This window comes from Bufo gargarizans, chromosome 2 (genome assembly GCF_014858855.1).
Source record: "Bufo gargarizans isolate SCDJY-AF-19 chromosome 2, ASM1485885v1, whole genome shotgun sequence".
Lineage (NCBI taxonomy): Eukaryota > Metazoa > Chordata > Amphibia > Anura > Bufonidae > Bufo > Bufo gargarizans.
Genome location: NC_058081.1, coordinates 190,307,171 through 190,332,709, shown reverse-complemented (window position 1 = coordinate 190,332,709; position 25,539 = coordinate 190,307,171). Strand labels below are relative to the sequence as shown.

At 46.9% G+C, this 25,539-nt stretch overlaps 1 protein-coding gene across 6 annotated transcripts in view; it reads right to left on the bottom strand.

Moving 5' to 3' along the window:
- HERC1 (HECT and RLD domain containing E3 ubiquitin protein ligase family member 1) overlaps positions 1 to 25,329 on the bottom strand; it is a 181,712-nt gene extending 156,383 nt beyond the window's left edge. For all 6 annotated transcript variants that reach the window (XM_044279795.1, XM_044279796.1, XM_044279797.1 and 3 more), the window contains exon 1: positions 25,148 to 25,329. The gene's annotated coding sequence lies outside the window, so the exon portion shown is untranslated. The remainder of the gene's footprint in view (positions 1 to 25,147) is intronic.
- Positions 25,330 to 25,539: the final 210 nt, after the last annotated feature.

Here is a 25,539-nt window from a genome sequence, read left to right as displayed (position 1 = left end):
AAGCTCACTAGCTCAGACGGCGCAGCAGTTTATTCCCTCCCCCGTCCCTCCTCCTGCTTTAATTAGCTGCCCATTCATTGGTGGCAGTGGTGCGGGCAGCTTCAGAGCCCGCTCTTTTCATTGGGCTCAGCGGCAGCCGCCTCATAGGAGGGAAGGACTCCCTCCCTCCTTCTCCACTGTCTGGCCAGAGTGAACATAGCGCGTGCCAAGCGCGGCACACGCCATGTTCTCTTATAAGAGGAGATACTAGATAGTAAGAGCTGGCCAGACCGCTCCCCTGTGAGCCGCAAATGAAGGTGCTCGCAAGCCGCGGGTTGGCCGCCCCTGGTATAGGAAGAGCATAGTCAATTACACTACTATATACAGAGATCTTACAACCCCTGACAGTTCAGACCAGCACCCCAATCATCTCCAGACAAGGTAATACATTTGTAATCAAGAACAGAAGTATTTGATCAGTCCTCATAGGAGAGGTCCTCTGTCTCACCCCCCAGGCTATTACACATTGTCCAATGCAGTTGACAAATATTTGCATTCCATGTCTATGGACAGATACAACTGTGTAAACACGCACAGTACCTATATACACACCCGCTCTACAGGACACGGGAATGCGAGTGTCACCATTACATACCTACAAAGAAAAAGGGGGTCAGTCAGCACATCCCAATGTTCAGGTGCACTCCGCCCTGGCTGAAAGACAAAAACACAATGCAACAACACTCTGCTGACTGACCCCTTTTTTCTTTGCAGTTTGTTCTGGAGATTTGGCTGTACTTGCAGACAAGAGTGTACGGATTAGGTCCAGATGCGTTGTGGATGCATTCAGTGAAAACTGCTCGATTTCACAAGCAAGTCCATTCAGTTTTGTTTGCAATCGCGTTCAGTTTTTATCATGCGGGTGCAATGCAATTTAATGCATTTTGCACGTGCATGATAAAAAAACTGAATGTATACAAACATCATCTTTTAGCAACCTTGCTTGCGGATGCGATTTTCACACAGCTCAATTCACTTCTATGGGGACAGCGTTGCGTGAAAAAAAAAATCGCAAAATATAGAACATGCTGCAATTTTCACGCAACACAAGAGTGATGTGTGAAAACCAACGCACATGTACACAGCCCCATTGAAATGAATGGGTCCAGATTCGGTGCGGGCGCAATGCATTCACATCAAGCATTGCACCCGTGTGGAATACTCGCTCGTGTGAAAGGGGCCTTAGTCTTGCACTCCTGACCAGCCTGTCTGTTTCATAGGCCGATTTAAATTAGTGCAAGTATAAAGCTGTAAACTGCCCTCCCTGCATTCATTAGAAGGTGCCTGGCACCAGGAGAGGTATAGAGTGGGCTCAGCATACATGTTGGTACCTGCATTCCCTGGATTTAATGGAGGCCATTATGGCACCAAAAGCAGCAAAAGGCAAAGTGGACCCAGCATGCATGTGGAACCTGAATCTCCTGTATTTTATGGTGGCTAGTACGGCACATAACAGGCAGCATTTCGTGTTAGGTTCCTGTCCTATAGAGATCGCCTTGACACTGGTGGACAGGCACAAATAAATTTGTATTTGCCAAGAATCTTGAATTTATAAAATGAGCGTAGCATTAGCACCAGAATATTTTCTATAATGATGGCATTATTGTACTTTATTTGTGTTTGCAGAGTGCTGTTGCATTGTTATTTTACCATTACATATCTGTCACCAGCACACTGCACTCACAATTGGTCCATGCAAGTTCATCTATAGGAGCACCCGCCAGCTCACTAGGATGAGCTGTTCAATAAGTGCAAGGGGAACAATGCCCGTAGAAACTCGCACCAAACAATTTAGGTCAATTGATTTTGATGTACCTGGCCAAAAAACATAATGAAGTTGGTGCCTAAGGAGGTGTGACAATGTACAGCACAACATACTGTGTTAGGCCTCATGCAAACGGCCGTTGTTTTGGTCCGCATCCGAGCCGCAGTTTTGGCGGCTCGGATGCAGACCCATTCACTTCAATGGGGCCGCAAAAGACGCGGACAGCACTCCATGTGCTATCCGCATCCGTTGCTCCGGTCCGTGGTCCACAAAAAAAATATAACATGTCCTATTCTTGTCCGTGCTTTGTTATATTAAAGGTTGTCCGTGCCGTTCCACAAAATCACGGAATGCACACGGACACCATCCGTGTTTTGCGGATCAGCGGTTTGCGGAACGCAAAACACACAACGGTCGTGTGCATGAGGTCTCAGAGACAACAAAGACTGGAGTGTGACGACCAGAGATAAAAGTCTGTATCCACTCAGAGTGACGGCGCGACTTGCTTATCTCTTCAGCCTGGAATAACCCTCTCCTGCCACGTACAGCAAACATACAACTTTATAACATCGTGTGTCACCCTCTAAAAATACATGCTCTCAAATGGCTGCCTCTGAAATCACCATGACCTGGATAAGTCCACTGGCAAAATAGCACGAGGAGGACAGTTATTGATTATTATACCACAAAAACCACACAAACAGCAGTCCTACAGGAATATTGCCGACATGTCAAACGGCACAGACTCGCAGATTCACTGCCTCGCATTTATCAACATCCTTTGTATAAATTTCACAATTAAAGAACATCGGTCACCATGATCAACCCCATTAACCCCTTAATGAACAGGCCTGAAAAGGCCTTCGTTATAGAAACTTTTTTTTTCTTTCCGTTTTTGCCTCTTTGCAGCCGTAACATCATTCGTGTTTTACACTGAATAACCTTATAATTACATTCTTCAGGTTATTACAGTAGAGTAAATACAGAATATGTATATTTTTAAATTTTTATTTAATGCGTGCACAATATTATTTTACTACATTATTTATAAAAAAAAAAAATTATGGGATTTCTGTTTTAGAACTTTATTTCACATTTATAAAATATTAGCATACTCCTTTATACTGTGTCAGAATGATAACACTAGTGTACTTACAGTGAAGGAGGCTTATAGTGCAGACAGCACTGGGGTCCTTCATAGGTCCTCAGGGCTGACTGTGCCTCACTCCCCCAGCAACAATCGGGTCACTGGAAAACCTGCTGAATCAATCAAAGGGGTAGTCCTCTTGTCATGCAGCATTGTGAACTTCAGAATAAACAACGGGTTAACACACGGGGTCAGAACTGGTAAGTTGTAGCCAGAGCTAAGAGTACAGGCTGTTTCTTAGCATACAACATGTTTTTGGCATGGCTACACTCCCATCTGGCTATTGCATATACACCCAACCATTTTGCTTGTTGAGATTATTGGAATTGACATAAACGTGTTTGAAGTACGTAATTGTAGTCCCTTATCTTTACTGCCCATGCACCGATGGCACAGCTGCCGGCACACAGGCAAGATTTCACAGCATGGCATCGGAGTAGCAAGGATAACTGGATAGGCAGAGGTGAAGTGGTGCTCCGAGGGGCTAGGTCAGCCCCTTGGTCCCCCAAGCACTTCATTTACTAACTAAAAGTAAAGATTTTTCCTGCATCAGTAATATCGATTGTAGCAAGAAACAGCTCAATTCAGTCAGCATGATCAATGCTACCGGGCAGTCTGCACAGTTTAATAGAGTGATCATGGGGACAGATGCTCTTTAAAAAGCCCCTGTGCCACTTTTTCTGAAAACTAAAATTAAAAGGGATGGGGCAGTTACGTATATTAAAACTTTTACTAAGTACAACTAGAGTGTGGGCCCCTTAATAGACAAACAAACAAAAAGACCTCAACCGAAGCCCAATGTGGTGCCAAAGAGCCGACTACAGACAAGACCCAGGTTCCACTAACAGGACAAATAACCACAACTAACTACCGTACAGTGGATCTTACTTTAGACAGGTAGAGAAGAAAAAAAAAAAAGGATTTCTACATTCGAGGGTACTTGCTGTGACATCACGAGTCTTGATGTAAAGACTGGGTAAGGGATCTAATACTGTCCCTGAATTGCCCTACTTGGACTAGTATTCCCTAATGACCTCCTAATACAGAGTCATCGCCCCGAAAGGGACGGACCCGTCCAGAACCTTTCCCTATTCAAAAGGCCCTAGAATGCTCTGTTTAGCTGTAGAGGGCTTCAAGAGACAACAACCGGATGCCCTAGTGTTCGCCTTAAGGTGGTGTCCCAACGTGTTGATCAATTTAAGAGTCAGCCCCATGAATCGTTAGGGGACACGGGGCTGAGGCTAACAGACTGATGTGGAGAGGTGCATATGGCAGGGCTCAAAGGTATCTATAGTGTTCTGGAGACGTGTGTATGGCTGGGCTCCTGTGTGCAGGGACACGCAATGGTTCCAGTGTCCCCACTCGCTTGGCAAGTCTGGCCACTTTTCCTGACATATGGGCCCACATTTACTAATGTGCATCTAGGATTTTGTCGTAAATGACACCAAAATGTAACACAATTTGGCACATCTAGGTTTAGAGAAATTATTTGCCTCTGGTAAGAGGGAGTGGCTTCATAAAAAGGGAGGTTTCTTCACAGGAAAGAGGAGTGTCCTAATATGTGATATTTTGCACCAGAATTCTTGGCCCGATCGCAGCAGTATCTGTGCTTATTCTATCATGCAGTCTCTTGCACAGGAGATTCACAATGCTAAAGCCTCATTCACACATCAGTGTTTCACGGACGTGTGCTGTATGTGTTCTCCACGGACAGCACACGTCCCCATTCATTTGAATGTGTGTATTCAGACATCAGTGTTTTAGCACGGTCCGCAAATCCGTGTTTTTAGCACGGATGCATGCTCTATTTTGTCCGTGTTCACGGATCTATCACGTCCATTATAGTCTATGGGTCTGTAAATACCACGGATGCAACACACATGCCATCCATGTTGCATCCGTGTTTCACGGATCATTAGGAAGAGATGCTTTAAAAATTATTTTTCAGCTGTTCAGTGTCAGTGAAACAAGGACGGCACACGGACCCAACATGGATCCTTCACGGAGGATCACTGACCACATTTGAGCATGGACACAAATGTGTGAATCAGGCTTAAGACAGTAAAAGCCATGGGACAGATTTACTAAGGCTAAAGTGCTTGTGCAAGCGCTGCTTCCTCCTCCATAATAACTTACATGCCATTTCCTTTGTAGCGGTGGTGCAGTGCAAATACAACTGCTCACCCCCTTCACTTTAAGGCCTCATGCACACGACCGTTGTGTGCATCCGTGGCCGTTGTGCCGTTTTCCGTTTTTTTTCGCGGACCCATTGACTTTCAATGGGTCCGTGGAAAAATCGGAAGATGCACCGTTTTGCAGCCGAGGCCGTGATCCGTGTATCCTGTCCGTCAAAAAAATATGACCTGTCCTATTTTTTTGACGGACAACGGTTCACGGACCCATTCAAGTCAATGGGTCCGTGAAAGAACACGGATGCACACAAGATTGGCATCCGTGTCCGTGATCCGTGGCCGTAGGTTGCTTTCATACAGACGGATCCGAAGATCCGTCTGCATAAAAGCTTTTTCAGAGGTGAGTTTTCACTTCGTGAAAACTCAGATCCGACAGTATATTCTAACACAGAGGCGTTCCCATGGTGATGGGGACGCTTCAGGTTAGAATATACTGAAAAACTGTGTACATGACTGCCCCCCTCCAATCCGATGGTATAAAAGAACTCCAGACTTTACATTGAAAGTCAATGGGGACGGATCCGTTTGAAATGGCACCATATTGTGTCAACTTCAAACGGATCCGTCCCTATTGACTTGCATTGTAATTCAGGACGGATCCGTTTGGCTCCGCACGGCCAGGCGGACGCCAAAACGACTTTTTTTTCATGTCCGTGGATCCTCCAAAAATCAAGGAAGACCCACGGACGAAAAAACGGTCACGGATCACGGACCCACGGACCCCGTTTTTTCGGACCGTGAAAAAAAACTGTCGTGTGCATGAGGCCTAAATGACACTATGCCTCCGCTACAAAGGAGATGACATGCAAGTACACTTTGAAGACAAAGCAGCGCTTGCACGAGCACCACAACCCCTTCCAACAGCTGATTCAGGGTTGCGAGAGTGGGACCCCCGCTGATCTGATATTGATGACAGATCTTTAACATTTTGCAATTTTACATCACTCACTCTAGTTTTGCAAACTGGGTAGGAAAGAAGGAGTGATTAGCTATAGTAATTACTTTCACTCCAGGTTTATCGCTGCGACTTTTAAAAGGTCGCAAAAAAACTTCATAAACTCACTTCTGTGGGTGGTGTAAAAAAATAAAATAAAAAAATTTAAATTGACATGTCGTGGATTACAAAATCCTCTTGGAACAAAAAAGTAAAGTGTACATGAGATTTGTCTAATGTCATACATTTTGCTGGTACTGCATTATGCTGCTTTTTTTCCGCACAGGGATCTGCGCAGAAATAACAGGTGTAATCTGTAACATGTGCAGGTGGCCTAAGACTCCATCTAATCAATCAAAATGTGCTTCTAAACACAGCAATTCTAGTTACATAACATCAATAAAGGTTATATAGGACTCGCACTCCCACCATTGTATGTAAATGGGGTTATCCAACATTACATCAGACCTCACAGAGTGGCTGGACAGCGGCGGTGATCATACTTACCTTATGACAAATGGTCATGTGACACAAGAGTGGCAGGTCACTGGTGTGGCCAGAGATTGGCTGCAGTGGTCACGTGTCCCCACGTCAACAGGATGTTGATATCAGCGCACCAGGGAGATGAAGAGACCAAACCAAGCAGCGGGGAACAGATAAGTATGAACACTACCATGGGTGATGTAATGTTGGATAACCCCTTTAAAAGGGAACCTGTCACCAGTTTTATGGTGTCCTAACTAAGGGCAACATAAATAAGTGACTGATTCTCTTAGCAAAATGCTGGGTCACTTTCTTTAATTGACCAAGTCAATCTGCCAACATCTTGTATTGAAAAGCTCCAGCTGATAATGATGAGTCCTGAATATTCATGAGCTCCTGACTCTTCCGGCCTACCTGCTGCTGAATGACAGTTTGTTTCCATATGAATCAGCAGCAGGTGGGCAGGGGAGTGGCTATAGCTTTGAATTAAAAATATGCTGGACTCAATGACATCACGCTGGACTCCAATCAGCTCATCAGCATGTGTCATGTGGCATCTTTGTGTGTATATTATGAGGTAACCATCTGTCACACCAGTAAGTGAATACATCTAAGGTACTTTTTAGTAGTTAATAATTGTATATAATTAGTTAGATTATAATCAAATATCCACATGGCAGGTTCCCTTTAAATAGACATAATAATAGCAAATACATGATACTGTGACTGGTGCCAGATCCATATACCCCAATAAAATGTACTTCCCAAAATACTAGGGAGCAGATACATGAACACTGTTTAAATGATTGCCACAGCAACCAATTACAGCGCAAGTTTATAGGGATTAACCCCTAGGTAATCAATATCAGGTCGGCAGGGGTCCAATTCCTAGCAGCTGTTTGAAGAGACTGTGCTGCTCTGGGGAGCGTTGCGGCGTCTTCCAAGGCCACTAACATCACGTTCGCAAGTCACATGGCCCAGGACGCAACTTAGTACTATGCAATAAAATGGACAGCGGCAGAGCTGTTTGGTAATCTGCGAGGACGCCCGGGCACTCACCAGAGCGCTGCGGCCTCCTCAAACAGCGGATTGGTGGCGGGGCAGGATTCGGGTCCCCACCGATCTGATATGGATGACCTATCCTGAAGACAGGTCATCGGTATTAAATTTGGACAAGCCCTTTAATTTTTCAAGAGCATTATAAGAAATAAAAGCTGTGCCGATTGGTTGCTATGGGCAACAAAGGGAGTTTGTGTTTAAGACCATTTCAGATACGTCCCCCTACATATGCTAGCTGCTAGGTTTTCTATGCTTATAAGGACTCTAGCTGCGACACAGAAAGCTGCAGGAAAGCCTGCAACAAAGGAACAGTGTGTCATTGTGCGGAGTGTGGGCTGCCAGAGCACAATTATTTTAACCTCCTTATACATTAATCTGCTCTACAACAGAGTCTTTCAAGACCTGTAAGAACTGGAAGGACTGCTGCAGAGCAGTAAGGGGCCTTCCTATCTAGTATTTAAAACTAATAGAATCCATGTGATATTTATAGAGAATATCCCAGGGGGGGTCTATGATTCTGAAACAGTCCCTGCAGTGAATGGCATCTTTATCTCCTGTTGGTGGGTGGTAAGAGGCCACATACTATACAGCACTGGTATGCGTACCCCAAGGGGCACAGGACGCAGGGTAAGGCCTCTTTCACACGGGCGTCATGTTTTTTGCCCGGATAAGAGGCGGGTGCGTTGCGGGAAAATGCGCGATTTTTCCGCGCGAGTGCAAAACATTGTCATGCGTTTTGCACTCGCGTGAGAAAAATCACGCATGTTTGGTACCCAAACCCGAACTTCTTCACAGAAGTTCGGGCTTGGGATTGATGTTCTGAAGATTGTATTATTTTCCCTTATAACATGGTTATAAGGGAAAATAATAGCATTCTGAATACAGAATGCTTAGTATAATAGTGCTGGAAGGGTTAAAAATAATAAAAAAAGTTAACTCACCTTCTCCTCTTGTTAGCGTAGATCCCGGTCTGTTCTTTAGCTGTGGACTGAATGACCTGAGGTGACGTCAGATCACATGCTCCAATCACATGGTCCATCACCATGGTGATGGAGCATGTGATCTGACGTCATCAAAGGTCCTTCAGCCACAGCTAAAGAACAGACCGGCCTCTACGCGAACAGGAGGAGAAGGTGAGTTAACTTCTTTATTATTTTTAACCCTTCCAGCACTATTATACTAAGCATTCTGTATTCAGAATGCTATTATTTTCCCTTATAACCATGTTATAAGGGAAAATAATACAGTGAATAGACTGTCACCTAGAACCCATGCGTGAAAATCGCACCGCATCCGCACTTGCTTGCGGATGCATGCGCTTTTCACGCAACCCCATTCATTTCGATAGGGCCTGCATTACGTGAAAAACGCACAAAGAGGAGCATGCTGCGATTTTCACGCAACGCATAAGTGATGCGTGAAAATCACCGCTCGTGTGCACAGCCCCATAGAAATGAATGGGTCAGGATTCAGTGCGGGTGCAATGCGTTCACCGCACGCATCGCACCCGCACGGAAAACTCGCCCGTGTGAAAGGGGCCTAAGGCTGTACATTGCTGGTTGTTAGGGCCTCTCAGTATTCAGCTGTACTGCCGGCCCCAGGACAGTGATACAGTTAAATACAAGGCAGGTGCCCTGCCCCGACGCTGACTCTCATATACCACATACAGCAGACCCGAAGCCTACTGGGGGCACTAATACTACTGGGGTATTATGGGGGGGCAGTAATACTACTGGGGGTACTAGAAGGGGCATTTGTCTACTAGGACACTTTAGGAGGGCTTTACTAATTCTGTGGGCACTACAGGAGGAATTATTGCTACCGGAGGCACTATAAGCAGGAATTACTACTTACAGAGGCATTAATACTAATGGGGGGACTATGGGGAACATCATTACTAGTATGGGCACTACTGGGGGCATTGTTACTCCTGGGTCACAATTATTACTATTGGGGGCACTGTAGGAGCACTATTACTACTAATGGCCCTCTGGAGGAGAATTATTACCATTGATGGGACACTATTGGCTTAGCACAAATTATTTTGAGGGGGACAAAGGTGATCATTTAACAAACAGAAAAACGCCATAATTAGGCGTATTTCTGGTGCAAATTGCGACGCAAAGGTCCTTCTGCAACTTCTCCCTGCTTACAGCAGGTCTAAAAAGTGGCGTGGGAGCGGACAGCTTTCTGCAGCTCTTACATTAAAACCGGCGCTGGATGGTTATGGAGAGCCTTGTGCTTCCTCTTAACTCCAGCGGATCCACCGCCAGGTACAGGACTTATCAAGACCGGCATCTAAAACGCTGGTCTTAATAAATGTGCCCCAAAATGTTTACAGCACTATTACTGTCAAGGGCACTATTTGCTGGGAAGGATACTGTGTAGGAATAACCATTGTCTGTGTGGTACTAGTATTTTCAGGGAGAATGTTTCTGCAGTATAGTATTGAGGAGCACAGTGGGAACAGTATCACATGACCACAATTATTTTTGGGGGACACCGTTTACAGCACTATTAGTGTCAGGGGTACTATTTGTTAGGTGCAATTATTTTTGAGTACATGGGGCAATAATTATAAAAAAAAAAGGCACAATCTGTGTCCAGTATGCCAGCATGTCTTCTGTTTCCAGCTCCATCCATGGTATGGTTTCTGGCCAGGGCACCTCTACATGTGACGTGAAAATAGAGTATTAGGGCTCATGCACACAACCGTATGCATTTTGCAGTTTGCAAAACACAGATCTGCAAAAAAAACAAAAAAAAAAACTGATGACATCCGTGTTGAATCAGTTTTATTTTGTTTTTTTTGTGGATCCATTGCAACAATGCCTTTCCTTGTCCGCAAAACAGATGAGAATAGGACATGTTCTATTTTTTGCGGAACGGACTTGCAGACATACGGAAACAGAATGCATGCAGTCATTTCCGTTTTTTTTTGCAGACCTATTGAAGTGAATGTTTCTGCATACGGGCTGCAAAATGCATACGGGCTGCAAAAAAAAAAAACCTGAACGGACATGGAAAGAAAATACGGTCGTGTACATGAGCCCTTACGCTGCAGACTTTTTACAAAATATCAATACCTGCTTTCTGTACTGCAGCAGATAGTTTTCTTGCAAGTTTCCTGAAGCTGAATGTCTGCATTTATTTTAGCGGAGATGTAAAAGCTGCACAGAAATCCGCAACATTATTCGCAACAAAAACGGCAACTTTGAAAAATCTGCACCTATGGATTTTGTAGAGGAAAATTCTGCAACATGTGACGGCACCCTCAAAATGTCATCCACTTTGTTGGTACTGCACAACACTGCTGATTTGCTGTCCAAAAATCTACAACGGCAAATCCGCAGCATTTCAGTTACTACAACAGACATCTTCGAGTTAGGCCTCATGCACACGACCGTTGTGTGCATCCGTGGCTTTTGTGCCGTTTTCCGCGGACCCATTGACCTGTCCTATTTTTTTGACGGACAACAGTTCACGGACCCATTCAAGTCAATGGGTCCGTGAAAGAACACGGATGCACACAAGATTGGCATCCGTGTCAGTGATCCGTGGCCGTAGGTTACTTTCATACAGACGAATCCGAAGATCCGTCTGCATAAAAGCTTTTTCAGATCCGACAGTATATTCTAACACAGAGGCGTTCCCATAGTGATGGGGACGCTTCTAGTTAGAATATACTACAAACTGTGTACATGACTGCCCCCTGCTGCCTGGCAGCACCCGATCTCTTACAGGGGGCTGTGATCCGTACAATTAACCCCTCAGGTGCTGCACCTGAAGGGGTTAATTGTGCGTATCATAGCCCCCTGTAAGAGATCCGGGGCTGCCAGGCAGCAGGGGGCAGACCCCCCCCCTCCCCAGTTTAAATTTCATTGGTGGCCAGTGCGGCCCCCCTCCCCTCTATTGTAATAATAGCATTGGTGGCACAGTGTGCGGCACCCCCTCCCTCCCTCTATTGCATTAACATTGGTGGCAGTGTGCGCCCCCCCCCTTCCTCCCTCTATTGTTTTAATACATTGGTGGCAGTGTGCGCCCCCCCTCCCCCCTTCCTCCCTCTATTGTTTTAATACATTGGTGGCAGTGTGCGGCCTCCCCTCTCCCTCTCCCCCCCGAACATTGGTGGCAGCGGAGTTCCGATCGGAGTCCCAGTTTAATCGCTGGGGCTCCGATCGGTAACCATGGCAACCAGGACGCTACTGCAGTCCTGGTTGCCATGGTTACTTAGCAATGGTAAGTGACAGGTCTGTGCGGCGCATTGCTGTCACTTACCAGTAGGAGGAGCTCCCGGCCGGACACAGACATCGCAGCAGCCAGCAGGTAAGTATGATGCTTCTACTATTGCTAAGTAACCATGGCAACCAGGACTGCAGTAGCGTCCTGGTTGCCATGGTTACCGATCGGAGCCCCAGCGATTAAACTGGGACTCCGATCAGCACTCCGCTGCCACCAATGATCGGGGGGGGGGGGGGAAGAGTGGAGGCCGCACACTGCCACCAATGTATTAAAACAATAGAGGTAGGAAGGGGGGGGCTCACACTGCCACCAATGTATTAAAACAATAGAGGGAGGAAGGGGGGGCCATGGATCCTCCAAAAATCAAGGCAGACCCACGGACGAAAAAACGGTCACGGATCACGGACCTACGGAACCCTGTTTTGTCGTGTGCATGAGGCCTTAGTAAATAGCTGCATTTCTCCTCACAATAGTTCACCTTCCATACTTTTACATTATGAAGCCAGCACAAGCCCTGTTTGCACAGGGAGATGTGCTGCCTACCAGTGAGCACCTTCATGCTCTCAAAATCAGTGCCATCAGTCAACAAACATTCACTTATCTGTTGGCGGACTGCCGGCACATTCAGTGTAAAAGGGCCCCGAGAACTCACAGTGTGCTGTTCCTCTGGTATTCCTCTGAGAAATATGAACAAAGAGTTACCAGTTCAGGATGTTCCCCTTTATGCTCTGACATGGTAATGCCTAGTTGTTAATGTAATCAATATATGTAAGGGCGAACACACAACACAGAGCTCTAACAAAGATACTGCATGGAGAACACAAGTACCTAATAAAACATATCAGGAGTGGTAAAAGGTCTTCTTTACGTGCACAAATCCCAATACAGTCATAAATTCCTAATAACTTAAAACTAGTAACCAAGATAGCAGAGGTCACAATAACTCCTGTACAAGTTGGACCATCATTTATTTTTCAACAGGACAATGACCCCAAACACACCTCCAGGCTGTGTAAGGGCTATTTGACCATGAAGGAGAGTGATGGGGTGGTCCATGGGGTGTGTAAGGGCTATTTGACCATGTGAGTTAATACAATAGAGGGAGGGAGGGGGGGGCCCCTGCTGCCTGGCAGCCCCTGATCTCTTACAGGGAGCTATGATACGCACAATTAACACCTGAGGTGCGGCACCTGAGGGGTTAATTGTGCGGATCACAGCCCCCTGTAAGAGATCGGGTGCTGCCAGGCAGCAGGGGGCAGTCATGTACACAGTTTGTAGTATATTCTAACTAGAAGCGTCCCCATCACCATGGGAACGCCTCTGTGTTAGAATATACTGTCGGATATGAGTTTTCACGATGTAACTCAAATCCGATGGTATATTCTAACATAGAGGCGTTCCCATGATGATGGGGACGCTTCAAGTTAAAATATACCATCGGATTGGAGAAAACTCCAATCCGATGGTATAATAGGGACTCCTGACTTTACATTGAAAGTGAATGGGGGACGGATCCGTTTGCAATTGCACCATATTGTGTCAACGTCAAACGGATCCTTCCCCATTGACTTGCATTGTAAGTCAGGACGGATCCGTTTGGGTCCGCACGGCCAGGCGGACACCAAAACGATTTTTTCTTCATGTCCGTGGATCCTCCAAAAATCAAGGAAGACTCACGGAAGAAAAAACGGACATGGTCACGGACCTACGGACTCCGTTTTTGCGGACCTTAAAAAAAAAAACAACAAAAAAAAAAACGGTCGTGTGCATGAGGCCTCCCACTGACTTCAGTGTGAAAAAACACAACCAAGTGCACAAGGTTAGAGTTTTCTTCAGCATCTGGCTGGAGAAGTGGCACACTATTTTCATGTAGATCAGGGATGCCCAACCTGCGGCCCTCCAGCTGTTACAAAACTACAATTTCCAGCATGCCTGTACAGCTTACTGCTATTAGGGCATGCTGGAAGTTGTAGTTTTGCAACAGCTGGAGGGCCGCAGGTTGAGCATCCCTGATGTAGATCAATGAGAAAGGTATAAACTACTCCGATGAGTACTAGAGTGTATTTGGCAGCGTCTATGCCACCAAAAAAAGGCTTGGTTGTAGTTGCTAATTACACTACTTGCTGTATGAATATAGCCTCAGAGTTTATCTACCCTTTTGACTTTAGGGCTTATGCACACGAGTCTATTTGCTCCATGTCCGTATTGTGGACCGTAAACAGCTGTAAACTGGCCGTGTGCACTCCCTTATCACGGATCCGGACCCATTGACTTGAATGGGTCCGTATCTGCCAGATACGAGCAAAAATAGGACTTCACTTATCTTTTTGTGGTGTGGAGGCACAGATTGGAAGCCCGCGTGTTTCCATGGGCTTCTGATCCGTGCCTCCTCATGGCAAAAAGATAGAACATGTTCTACCTTTGGCTGTATATTATGGATCGCAGACCATGTCAAGTCAAAGGGGCAGCATCCGCAAGAGGAGTGCACTGTGGACCACAATTTGCAGTGCGCAGAACGGGCACTGAGCAAGTTCGCTTGTGGACACGAGCCCTTACCCTGTTTTTTTGTTCTTTCCACTAGGTCAAAATTGAAAATAGTTCCTAGAACTTTTTTGGTACCTGATCTGAGGGGGTTCCAAGCAGGCCGTTTGTATCAGGAAGTCACACTGCTGACTAGTATAATAAAGTCACATGACCCCACTGCTGGTCAGAGAAAAATACTACACTGTTACCAGCTTTACTGAGCGTGCACCATGCAATGGAAAAGTGGAAAGGCATTTTTTTGCAGTAGAAGTTAGAAAGAAAAAAAGATGTTCTTGACACAGTGATTGGTAGGCAATAGGCTGTTACATAACGCATGTCCAGATAACGAACCTGCTTTCATTGGAAGCCAGAATCATGTGCCATGTCACCTTGTAATCCTGGGCACGAGCCAAGCATTTCATCACCCGGACTACTCCTTCTCACTGGAAGCATCACAGCAGCTCGTTGGCCAGTGATGAAGCAGAAAGCAGGAGAATGACTGGTACACATGAGAATAGAGCTGACTGGTCATTATAGCAGGGCGATGCCACACACAGGAAAGTTCTCATTCTGCTCTGTGCTTTCCACCAGCATCCAGAAGCAAACTACACTGCCTGAACACATCCATCGGCGCTCGTTTACCCCGGTCTGACTACACAGGCCATTACAAACTGCTACTGCAATCATTCCTCCCTCATTCTCTTCTATCTGTTAGGGCGCATTCACACGACTGCATGTATTTTGCAGTCTGCAAAACGAGGATCCACAAAATACGGCTACTGTCTATGCTGCCGATATTCTGGCATCTTTCATCCTGATGAAGGTACAGGGGCACATTTACTAAGAGACTTGTGACCATTTCATGTGCATAATAGTTGCAAGTCCCCTTTTCTCACCGGCCCGTGCAAGAATACTTAGTTGGTGTCCGTCAGTTGGGTGTGTTGGGGACCATGCCAGGGCCGGGACTCCAGCCCCAGAAAATGTTCAACATTTACGCCTGAAAACAGGCATACATTTTTGGGGAAAAAACTATGCCAGCCAAGGGCTAGCGTAGGTTTTACACCAGGTGCAACCACTGCCACAGACGCACCCAATTACACTAATCCGACAGCGGCACAAGAGGGAAACCAAGACTGGCACTAAAAAGCCAGTCTTAGTAAATGTGCCTTATAAACTCTTGTTCCCAATAAATGGCCTGAAAATCGTGCAGTCTAGGCGTAATGCACACAATCAGGATTGTGTGTGGAAAATCTGCACCATACATCATGTACATTGTGCTCTATGAGAATAAGGGTGCATTCACACGACCGTGTTTTGCGGTCCGCACATGGCCGACGCTATATAAAGAATGCCTATTCTTGTCCGCAACCGCGGACAAGAATAGGACATGCTCCATATTTTTTGCAGGGCCGCGGAATGGAATAACGGATTCGGACAGCACACGGTGTGCTGTCCGCATATTTTGCAGCCCCGTTGAAATTAATGGATCCGCCCCAGTTCCGCAAAATTGCGGAACGGGTGTGGATCCATTTATATGGTCATGTGAATGCACCCTTACTCATGTACACAATGTTACTTTTTTGGGCGTCCAGATTTTGATCTGTGGTGCAGACTATAAAATCCACAGCATGTCAATTTATTTTATTTTTCCTGACCGGATTTCATGTAGATTTTTTTTCCACTTCAATGGGGATAGTAAAATCTGCATGCAAAGGAAAAGTCTTCACATAAATCCTGATCGTGTGCATTTACCCTAAGGCCTCATGCACACAGCTGTTGTTTTGGTCGGCATCCGACCCGCAGTTTTTGTGGCTCGGGTGCGGACCCATTCACTTCAATTGGGCCGCAAAAAAATTTGACAGCACTCCGTGTGCTGTCCGCATCCGTTGCTCCGTTCCTTGACCCCGCAAAAAAAATATATAACATGTCCTATTCTTGTCTGTTTTGCGGACAAAAATAGGCAATGAGCTGCCTGTTCCGTTCCGCAAATTGCAGAAGGCACACGGGCAGCCTATGTGTTTTGCGGATCCGCAATTTGCGGACCGCAAAAAACGTAACGGTCGTGTGCATGAGGCCTAAGGGTGGTTTCACATGTAGCAGATTTTGTTGCAGAGAATTTCTGCAACTGAAAAACTGTTCCATTCATCTGAATGGGGCTGTGCTTCCTGCAAAAACAACCCCATTAGGGCTACTTTCACACTAGCGTTTTTAATGGATTCGGCAGGGTTCAGCAAAAAACGCTTCTGTTACTGATAATACAACTGTCTGCATCCATTATGAACGGATCTGGTTGCATTATTTTTAACATTGCCAAGACGGATCCGTCATGAACTCCATTGAAAGTCAACGGGGGACAGATCAGTTTTCTATTGTGTCAGAGAAAACGGATCCGTCCCCATTGACTTGCATCGTGGGTCATCACCTTGCTACGCATCCCAGGACGGAAAGCAAACCGCAGCATGCTGCGGTTTGCTCTCCGGTATGAGAACTAAATGCATTTTGGAGCATTCTGTTCAGTTACGTTTTGTCCCCCTTGACAATGAATGGGAGCAAAACGGAAGCGTTTGTTTCCAGTATTGAGACCCTATGACGGATCTCAGTACCAGAAAATAGAACCGCTAGTGTGAAAGTAGCCTAAGATGAATGGAATTGATTTCCAGTCACAGAAAATTCTGCAACAAAATGTGTGAAGGCATCCTTTATATACACAGCTCTATACAGCCACACACAGCAGAGAAGCAAATGCACAACAGGAAACAATGTATCAAAATGAGTAACAACTGTGCCCAAACTGTCCATCCTGTATAATAATAACTACTAGTATCTAGAGCTGGTTCTCTCTGCAGGCGAGGGATTTGCATGAGGACAATTACCGCTATCTCTCTGGGCGCGGTACTATCTTTAGAAGATCAGGGCACAGTCATTTGCATTGTGCAGACAAAAGACAACGAGGGAAAATATATATATCAGCACTGTATTTATTCCGTATGTATCTGCAGACACAGATTGTAATACAGACCCAGGCAGTGCATTCATAACACCTAGCACAATGCATCAGCATAGCCCTACCCATGTGAACTTACAATCAAGATCGCTTCAATTAAAGCGAAACTAGAATAAAATGGGCTAGCAGAGACTTCCAACAGAGCAGAGGGTGTCCACATCTGCACCCACTGGTGCATGCATCGCTAGCTGTCAAAACGACACAAACCTATTTGGAACCCATCATAAGTCAAAAGAGTCTGTGACCATTTAAAATTTGGCATATGGCGGCTAGCAACGTGATTTGATACTAGAGGCGAGTCTGTATTAGTGCTGCAGCTCCCCTGCAATCATTCCTGTTTCAGCCTGGCACTGGTGGCCCATATATGTTCTCTGTCCACGTGTAGATGTGCCCGTACACAGGCAATTTCTAATAGCCTTTCACACGGGCGTTGCATGTGAGGGCTGGACAAGATGCAGGTGTGTTGCGGGAAAAATCTTCACAGAAGTTCAGGTTTGGGATCGGTGTTGTGTACATTTTTGTATTTTCCTTTATAACATGGTTATAAGAGAAAATAATAGCATTCTTAATACAGAATGCTAAGTAAATTAGGGATAGAGGGGTTAAAAATAAAAATAAAATTTAAACTCCCCTCATCCACTTGTTTGCGCAGCCCGGCTTGTCTTCTTTCTTCTTCTTTGAGGACCTGGGAGAAAAGGACCTTTGGTGACAGTCACTGCGCTCATCCCATGGTCCATCACGTGATCCATCTCCATGGTGATGGACCATGGGATGAGCGCAGTGACGTCACCAAAAGGTCCTTTTCTCCCAGGTCCTCAAAGAAGAAAAAAAGAAGACAAGCCGGGCTGCGCAAACAAGTGGATGAGGTGAGTTACATTTTATTTTTATTTATTTTTAACCCCTCCATCCCTAATTTACTTAGCATTCTGTATTAAGAATGCTATTATTTTCACCTATACCCATGTTATAAAGAAAAATAATAAAGATCGGGTACGCAGGCCCCATAGAAGGGAATGGGGCTGAGTGAAAATCACAAGCATCCGCAATCAAGTGCGGATGCGGTGCGATTTTCACGCACGGTTGCTAGGTGACAGTCTATTCACTGTATTATTTTCCCTTATAACATGGTTATAAGAGAAATTAATAGCATTCTTTAATACAGAATGCATAGTAGGTGGTCAATTGAGGGTTAGTAGGTGGTCAATTGAAGAGAAGGTGAGTTAATTATTTTTTATTTTTAACCCTCAAATTGACCACCTACTAAGCATTCTGTATTAAAGAATGCTATTATTTTCCCTTATAACCATGTTATAAAGGGAAAATAATAACATCTTGTCACGGACGGTGTACAGGAAACAAGACAAAGCTACATGCATATATGACTCACTGGATCCAAAGCTAAGGAACCAAGGGGAGACCCCTGCACAAGACCTAGCACTTTGCCTGGCTGCTCAGCCTATGCAAAGATCCCAGAGGTGGATGGTTGCATATCCACGTACCTCGACTATATAACCCCTGAACACCCTACAATAGTGAGGGGACACGACCACCGGCTCCCTACACCAAACACGGAGGGAGTGAGGGTCACCTGGGATCCAGCAAACAGAAAATAACAGATGAAAGTACAGCACTTAACTTTAGTAGCAGACTGGGAAATGGGATCAGCATGCACACACACTCCAGGAAGAAGTACAAGCTGCCCAGTAATGCACCATGGGGCGGAATTTAAAGGGAAGCAATCAGTCCAACTACATGACAGCTGAGAGAGGCTAACGAGATGAGGAACTGAACAGCACAACAAAGAAAACTCAAGGAGGAGGTTCTGAAAGGCTTCTGTCAGAGCTTCTCAGCTGTCTGGTTGTGACACATCTACACAGCACAGATCCCAAACCTGAACTTCAGTGAAGAAGTTCGGGTCTGGGTACCACAGTCAGTTTTTATCACGCGCGTGCAAAACACATCGCACCTGCGCGATAAAAACGGAACGCAATCACAGTCAGAACTGACTGCAATTGGGTACCTACTCACGCGGGTTTGCCGCAGTACACCCGGGACACATCCTGAACATATCCGTCACACCCGTGTGAACTCAGCCTAAGGGGCCTGCGTTGCGTGAAAATCACTGCTCATGTGCACAGCCCCATAGAAATAAACGGGTCCGGATTCAATGTGGGTGCAATGCGTTTACCTCATGCATTGAACCCATGCGGAAAACTCGCATATTGTTTGCTGGCACCCTAAGGGTGTAGCTACACGCTGACATGCATTCTGTGACATTTCATATAATGTACATAAATGCTGTTGACATGCTGCAACCGGACAGTTGAAAAAAAAATCCATCCAAGTCGTGTCAAAGTACCGTATGTCACACTGCGACACCATGGAAATACATTATATCAAATGTCACCATGTAGCTGTACCCTTTTGTGCTGTGTGACTTTTTGCGACTTGAGATGAACAAATCAAATAGTCTCCAGACATTTAGGGCATGGCTACACTGGTCGCGGCCAGGTTCGACGAGTAGCGGTGATACCATAGAAATGAATGGGATCACCCCACCCAGCACAAGAAATCCAACATGACAGCCGCAGCAAACCCATTCATTTCCATGTGATCACTGCTACGCCGCAATCCTGGCCATGACCAGTGTCATTGTGTAGCTGTAGCCTGGCCCTGACAATTACCAGCCTGCGCAAGGTAAGTGTCCCTGCATGCGCTTCTTCACCTGCGGGGACAGCCCTGCTGATGAGATGGATCGATTCACTCATCTGTACATTGAGCAATGATCAGACAGGGTCACAGTGCGAATACTTATAAGACGCTGCTCTAGAATTACTATTTCATGGGGCAGACACGGATTTAATAGAACAGACTGACCAGATTCTACAGAAAAATCATAAAAATGAATCTCAGATACTGTACAAGGATACAAGAGGCCTGTGCATAATGGTTTTCAGCACCAAGGATCACTCCAAAAAGCATTTACAAGAAGGTTGGTGGGATGTTGCTGCATTTTACCACTGCGGCCACAAATGTAATGCTATATGAAAATTAGGTCAAAATTGTAGAAAATGATCACTACTGCTGTGTTAGGCAGAGTTCACTTTTCCATGCAAGTTTTTTGCCCTCCGTGCGTCATTTGTATTCCACAGAACAGCTCCACCTAATGGTTCATGAAACGATGACAGAACACCAGTGCTATCCGTGTTGTCTCAGCGGTTTTTCACCGACCCCCAGACTTCAATGAGTGGCATCACGGATCAAAATAGCGCATGGCTCCATGATTTTTCCAGTGATGTGTGAACATGCATATTAAAATAAAAGGCTACGTGTACTGTGGAAAATGCGGGTAACACACGTCTATTAAAAAAATGGAAATGTGATTAAGGCCACAGAAAAAACTTCTGGTAGTAAGTAGTTTTCACCATGCTGCCGTGACAGCTGAAGCATCCAACCAGAAGATCCCTACATCAGTGACCACAGAAGATGAGAAGGCTGGGACGCGATCAATGCCGATAGTAGACCACAGTGACGCTTTACCTTCAGGACACTTGTAGGAGCAGAACCTGGCAGAATAAAACTTCATATTCTCACTACTCATGATAATAAAAGCTCCAAAGAAGGTTTATTTGCCCTGCTCTCCCTGGCCCATACCTAGTGCTGGCAGCAATTTAGTATGTCCAAAACTGCTGACAGGTTGCAATTAACAAATTGGTCAAAAAGCAAATATTATAAACTAGAAATCTCTACCAAAGTGTATGGCTACGTAAGAATTTACAGGCCGAGATCTTCAGGCTTACTATGTATATTCCAACAATACGGTCTGCTTTTCAACCATAGAGTAAATGGACAAGCAATCATAAAAGTGGATTATGGCGGCAAATACTCTCCAAGCTTTACTTAAACACATCTCTGGTGCCCTACTGTACGTCCAAATGATTCCAGTTTTATGCGGAATTTGCCAGAAAAAAAAAAGCTTTAGCACGTTCCATCAGATAGTATTATAGAGCTGCTCTCCAATAGAAACACAGTATATTTCGCCCTATAAGACGCACCTAGGTTTTTGAGGAGGAAAATAGGAAAAAAAATATTTTGAACCAAAAGGCGTGCTTTTGGTGGGTTTTGAACTAATGGTGGTCTGTGGATGACACCATTATGCGGGGATCTGTTGATGACACCGTTATGGGGGGGGGATCTGTGGATGACACATACCGTATATAGCATCTTATGCTATATATGTGTCATCCACAGATATCCCTCATAACAGTGTCTCTGTGTACGGTAAAGAGTGACCCCCCAATACAAGGGGTGGAGGCTGGCAACTGGTGTTGAAATCTCGGCGGGGCCCAGACTCTATTACACTGGGCCCCGCACACACCAGTATTCATATCTAGGCAAACATTAGTAAAATTGCCCAGGAACGGCCCCCCGACACACCCCTGCTCGGCCCCCTTCCCGGTCAACTGTGGAGAGACTTAAAGAGGACCTTTCATGGGTTCAGACATTATGATATAACTAGCAGGTTATGTAGGGCATAGTGCAGGGATGTAATATTGCTGACTAGTTGGTCTGGGCGCCGCTCCGTTCTGTGTCCCCTGTTCACTTTTCCCGCCTGGTATGCTAATGAATATCATCAGTACAGGGACGAGGCGACGCCAAGGTTTCTCAATAGGCGTCTCCTTCTCCCTGGCTGTAGCGCTGTCCAATCACAGCGGAGAGAGTCACAGCCAGGGAGAAGGAGATGCCCATTGAGAAACCCTGGCGTCTCCTCCTCCCTGTAACGATGCTCAGTATTGACCTACTCAGCGGGAAAACTGCAGGGGGGCCCAGCGGGCAAATGCCCTATGCCCTACATAACCTGCTAGTTATTTCATAATGTCTGGACCCATGAAAGGTCCTCTTTTAGTATTGCCACACAGCTGGTCAAAAAGGGAACCCCAGTAAATGTGTCGGGCCTAGCACCCACCACTCCCAAATAGCAAGCATAGCACAAAAACAACGGTCACATAAAAAGTTACAAAACAGGATCTTGTGACTTTTCTTTATGCCAGAACCTTACCTGGTACCTGTCGTAAATGACCCCCAGTGTACCTTTTTACAGATCAGCCTTGTGCATGAGCTGTCACACAAGAAATCCATGTCTGTGCAGGGGTGAGACACCCAACCAGGTCCCCTACTATGCTACTCGCTTTGTGTACACGGCATTATGTGCTGTATACAAAGCAAGAACGTCCTAGTCACCTTGACCTGGGGAGTAACCACAGAATACTGCTCCAGCACCATCCTTTCATTCAGGACGGGGTTGGCACTGCTCTAGAGGTCAGACCCATAATCCTGATAGAGCTCGGCATAAAGTTCAGTGCCTCAAGCTGTACACAAAAAACAGAGGTGACGTGTCACTCAATGTAAAATAACATTCCCGTTATTCACTCCAACGACAGGTATGAGATGCCGCCAGTTCACACGACTATGCACGTCCGCAGAAGAGTAGGCAAACATCAGTTCCTGCAGCGGAAGTAGTTGCAGGATCCCCCATGATACCTGGATATTATGCAAGAGCAGAAAAAAAAAACATAGGCCCTGATTTATTATCCCTTTGGCCTGTTTCACACAGTCAGTATTTTGCTAGCCAATCTGCATCCGACCGTCTTCACCGCAAAGAAGTAGTGCATGCATACTTTTTTGCGGTGCGGAGACATGGGCACCGCACCTTCCAGATTGTAGACCCATATAAGTGAATGAGTCCGCATCCGTGATGCGGTGCACAAATGGCCGGTACCATTATATCAGGCATGGCCAACCTGCGGCTCTCCAGCTGTTGTAAAACTACAACTCCCACCATGCCCTGCTATAGGCTGATAGCTGTAGACTGTCCATACATGATGGGAGTTGTAGGTTTGCAACAGCTGTAGAGCCTCAGGTTGGCACTCTCTGCCTTATATTGTGGACCTGGTGTTTGCGGGCCGCAATACGGGCACCGGCCAACAATGGCCGTGTGCATGAGGCCTACTTTGATTTTTTTACAGCCTAGTTGTGAAGAGGACAAAGAGACGCCTGACAGGAGACCAGTCAGACGCCTGAATTTCCTCTTTAAGGCCACCAGCACATCAGTGTGGGTCAGCACGAATTTCTGTGCGTGTCTGCACCTTATACGCATGGAAACCTGCAATTTCTAATCGCGGATTAGATGCGGTTTTAATGCAGATCTCACCCTTCCACAGCTAAAACCGGAAGAATAATTGACTTGCTGCGGATTTAGAAATCTGCACGGCCGGTCAATTTCTACACAGAAACAATCCGCAAAGCGTACATGACATTTTCCGCATGGAAATCCCTGCAGAATAACCGCACTTCTGCAAAGTGTGCAGATGGTTACCCAGTTTTCTGACACGGATGATCTGTGCGGGTGACACCCTGTGATCAGCTGTTTTTTTAAGATGACGTAGTGCTGTGTCTTCATTCTTTGCTAATTACGCCGCACCGCCGCTACAATGTCAACAGCGCGCAGGAAAACACCGAGGAGGGCGCAGCGCTGCCACACCTTCAAACGCAATGCACAGCGGACGGTCCAGGATGGGGCTCACGCGGCGACCGCAATGCGCGGCGGACGGTCCAGGATGGGGCTCACGCGGCGACCGCAATGCGCGGCGGACGGTCCAGGATGGGGCTCACACGGCGGACGGTCCAGGATGGGGCTCACACGGCGACCGCAATGCACGGCGGACGGTCCAGGATGGGGCTCACGCGGCGACCGCAATGCACGGCGGACGGTCCAGGATGGGGCTCACGCGGCGACCGCAATGCACGGCGGACGGTCCAGGATGGGGCTCACGCGGCGACCGCAATGCACGGCGGACGGTCCAGGATGGGGCTCACGCGGCGACCGCAATGCACGGCGGACGGTCCAGGATGGGGCTCACGCGGCGACCGCAATGCACGGCGGACGGTCCAGGATGGGGCTCACGCGGCGACCGCAATGCACGGCGGACGGTCCAGGATGGGGCTCACGCGGCGACCGCAATGCACGGCGGACGGTCCAGGATGGGGCTCACGCGGCGACCGCAATGCACGGCGGACGGTCCAGGATGGGGCTCACGCGGCGACCGTAATGCACGGCGGACGGTCCAGGATGGGGCTCACGCGGCGACCGTAATGCACGGCGGCCGGTCCAGGCTGGGGCTCATGCGGCGACCGTAATGCACGGCGGACGGTCCAGGATGGGGCTCACGCGGCACCCGTAATGCACGGCGGCCGGTCCAGGATGGGGCTCACGCGGCGACCGACAAGATTTTTTTTACGGACAAATTGGAAATCCATAACTAATGATAACACGAGTCTATACCGCAGTACGCTGATAACATTTACTGTAGCTGTAAAGTGATGCCAATTATCACCAGCCTCAAAAATCATCACGGATACGTCTATTTTTTTTTTCACAGACACTGGAAAAAAAAAAATATCACCTTTTTTTAGGGACTGCCCAGAAATTCCTGGACGGTTGACCACCTGGCTGCCTGGGCACATCGTGCCCCCAACATTACCTGAATGAGGACATGACAGTGCGGGAACAATCAGGGCACTAGGGTGGCATATCTCGGGGTGGCACCAGGTGGTAATCATCAGAGCCCCTGTCACCCAGGCTGCCCATTACATAACAGCTGTATGATGGAGAGCCCCCGACATGGCAGGCCTCCCCGGCCGTACATAACAGCTGTGTCCTGTCACAGCACAGGCGCCGCCATCTCCCTCACCCCTGTACCTGCAGCTGTGTGCACCGGGACGGGCGGCGGGGTGTCCGTGTATCCAGAGGCCGCAGCTCAGCCTCCGTGTGACATGCCGGGTGACACCAGACGCTGGAGGCCACAGCCAGGGATGCTGCTGTCACGGAGGAGCAGGCCCAACGACTCGGAGCAGCAACGGTTCAGCTTGTCAGAAGAAAGGAAAGGGCGTGGCCACAGGAACACACCCAGGAACAGGAGGGGAGGCCCCTGTGCACTGCACACGCCGGGAGCGGCGCCTCACACGGCTGTAGGACTCAGCCGGGCATTGGGCACTGCCTCAACATGGCAACGGAAAGACTTAATGTTAATAAAACCTGCGTCCTATGAAGAGACACGGCAACACCGTGTGCTCACATGTACGACCGTGCAC